Genomic DNA, 2,338 nt, shown 5'->3' with positions numbered 1-2,338 from the left:
ACCTTTGGAAGAGCAGGCAATGCTCTTAACCACTGAGCCATTTCTCCAGCCCCCACAAATAAATCTTTAAAATAAAAGAAAGTACATGCATAGTTTTACCATTGAAATCACAAATAAGGGCTAGACATGGTAGCTCATGCTTTTGCCCCAGCACTTGGAAAGCAAATAGATCTCTGTGAGTTCAAAGCCAGTCTGGTCTACACTGAGAGTTCCAGGACAACAAGGGCTAAATAGTGAGACCCCCGTCCCCAAAACAAAAAACAAAAAACAGATGTTGTGAAATATTTGTTTATACTGTAAAGATGTGTCTCTGCCTAAGGCACCTTCTGATTGGTTTAACAAAGAGTTAAATGGCCAAATAGCTAGACAGGAGAGAAAAGGGGGGGCCTTCCAGGCAGAGAGAGAAACTGGAAGGAAGAATCTAGGTGCATGGATTCACCAGAAGACACAGGGAGAACGGGACGTCAGTAAGGAGAATAGATAGCACCACATGGCAGAATGTGGGTCAATATAAATGGTTAATTTAAGTTACAAGAGCTAGTTGAAAACAAGCCTAAGCTAAGGCTGAGCTTTCATAATTAATAAATCTCCGTGTTGTTATTTGTGACCAGGCGGCCCAAAGAAAAATCCAACTACAAACTGGCAAGAACTGGAGGGTGTCGTTTGGTGGTAAAGCATTTGCCCAGTATTTACCCCTCAACACACACAAACACAGATCAGTAGGCCAAATTTGAGTTAAGAGTTTAAGATTTACATTCTAGACCCTACAAGTTTTTAATCTTTTACATACCTTTGCACTTAGATTATAAAAACTTCATCATGGAAAACTGAACTGTCACTCTTGTGATCATGGGTACATGCTTGTCTTAGTCACAGCAAAAAGAGGGGTACACCTTGCTCTAAGAACTAACTTAAGTGTAAGTGTACTTTTAAAAACTTAATTGCAAATGGTTAGGTCAAACCAACAAGTACTTACACTTACTGAAAGCCTACAATCTACCATACACAAAACACAAAAGCAATTAAAATCTAAGTTTCTTAATTTACCCAACAATTCAAGGTAGGAGAACACTTATTTCAGACAAAATGAGAAAGTTCAAATGACTTTCTCAGCATCACACAGCTAAACACAATGGCACCAGAGGGCCAGGGCTGAAAACACCTCCAAAGCCATTCAGTTATCCTTACAGTATAAATCCTGCATGCCTGGAAGCGCAGTGCAGGGATGGGGCAAGGGAAGGACCGTCCACATCTGGAAATCCCCGTGGTAGCTTGACAGGTCTTGCTGCATTCAAAAGCCCAGCGATCGTCATAGCTACCACCCTGCTTTAGCCTCAAATTTCTCTGCACTAGCAAGAAAAAGTCTTTTAGACAAAAATGATTTTTAGAAGATATTTAAATCTCTGCCCCTTGTGAGGCAAAACCAGGTTTCAAAAAGCAGGATAAGCTAGTTTTCATGAGGAGCTGTAGGGAACCGGAAAGGCTGCCTCGGAAGATTAAATTGTCTCCTGTGTATCCCATGATTCTCTCTAAACCACTTTCTCACTCAATTACGTGAACTAACGGACCTCAGGGAACCTCACTCTCCTTTCTTTTATTTTTATTTTTTTCTTCGTGTGTGTGTGTGTGTGTGTGTGTGTGTGTGTGTGTGTGTGTGTGTGTGCCTTCAGAGGCAGGGTGACCTTGACAAATGCCCTGGAGAAGGAGTTACAGGCAGTTAGAAATGGCCTGACCTTGGTGCTCTGGAAGGGCTGTGAACACTTTTAACCACTGAGCCAACTTTCCATACTCCTGCTTATCTTTTGATAATGACTTATTTTTAATTATGTGTACACATAAGTTAGGGGAGTATGCGCACATGTGCGTACAGGGGTCCTCAGAGAAGGCGTTACAGGGAATCGGGGAACCCCCAGTGTGGGGACTGGGACCAGAGCTACAATACCTACAAATAGAAAATTAGCAACTCCATTAATCAAATTTGGCAACTGTTTTGAAGTTACTTTTTTTCCCGCTTAATACTTGACTCTGTCCATGCATACAAACAGAACTTTTGCTTAATATTTTTCCACCCTGGCATGGTGGCTCATAATTTTAATTCCAGCACTGGAGAGGCAGAGGCAGGAGGATCTCTGAGAGTTCAAGGTCAGCCTGGTAGTGAGTTCCATGTTAGCTAGGAATAGTGACCCTGTCTAAAAAAAAAAGAAAGAAACTGGCTTTTAGCTGGCCATGGTAGCATACACCCATAATTACATTTCCAAGGAGGTAGAGGCAAGAGAATCTCTGAAAGTTCAATGTCAGTCTGGTATGTACAGTGAACTCCAGGCTGCCCAGGACAGTG

General features: G+C 42.0%; 1 protein-coding gene across 2 annotated transcripts in view; it reads right to left on the bottom strand.

Moving 5' to 3' along the window:
• The window catches only part of Pdk1 (pyruvate dehydrogenase kinase 1), a 26,161-nt gene that overhangs the window by 20,495 nt on the left and 3,328 nt on the right, over positions 1–2,338 (bottom strand). The gene's annotated exons all lie outside the window — the stretch shown is intronic.

The sequence above is a fragment of the Microtus ochrogaster genome, chromosome 4 (genome assembly GCF_000317375.1).
Source record: "Microtus ochrogaster isolate Prairie Vole_2 chromosome 4, MicOch1.0, whole genome shotgun sequence".
Lineage (NCBI taxonomy): Eukaryota > Metazoa > Chordata > Mammalia > Rodentia > Cricetidae > Microtus > Microtus ochrogaster.
Note: the sequence above shows the minus strand (reverse complement) of the source record. Positions and strands in the feature narration are given on the sequence as shown.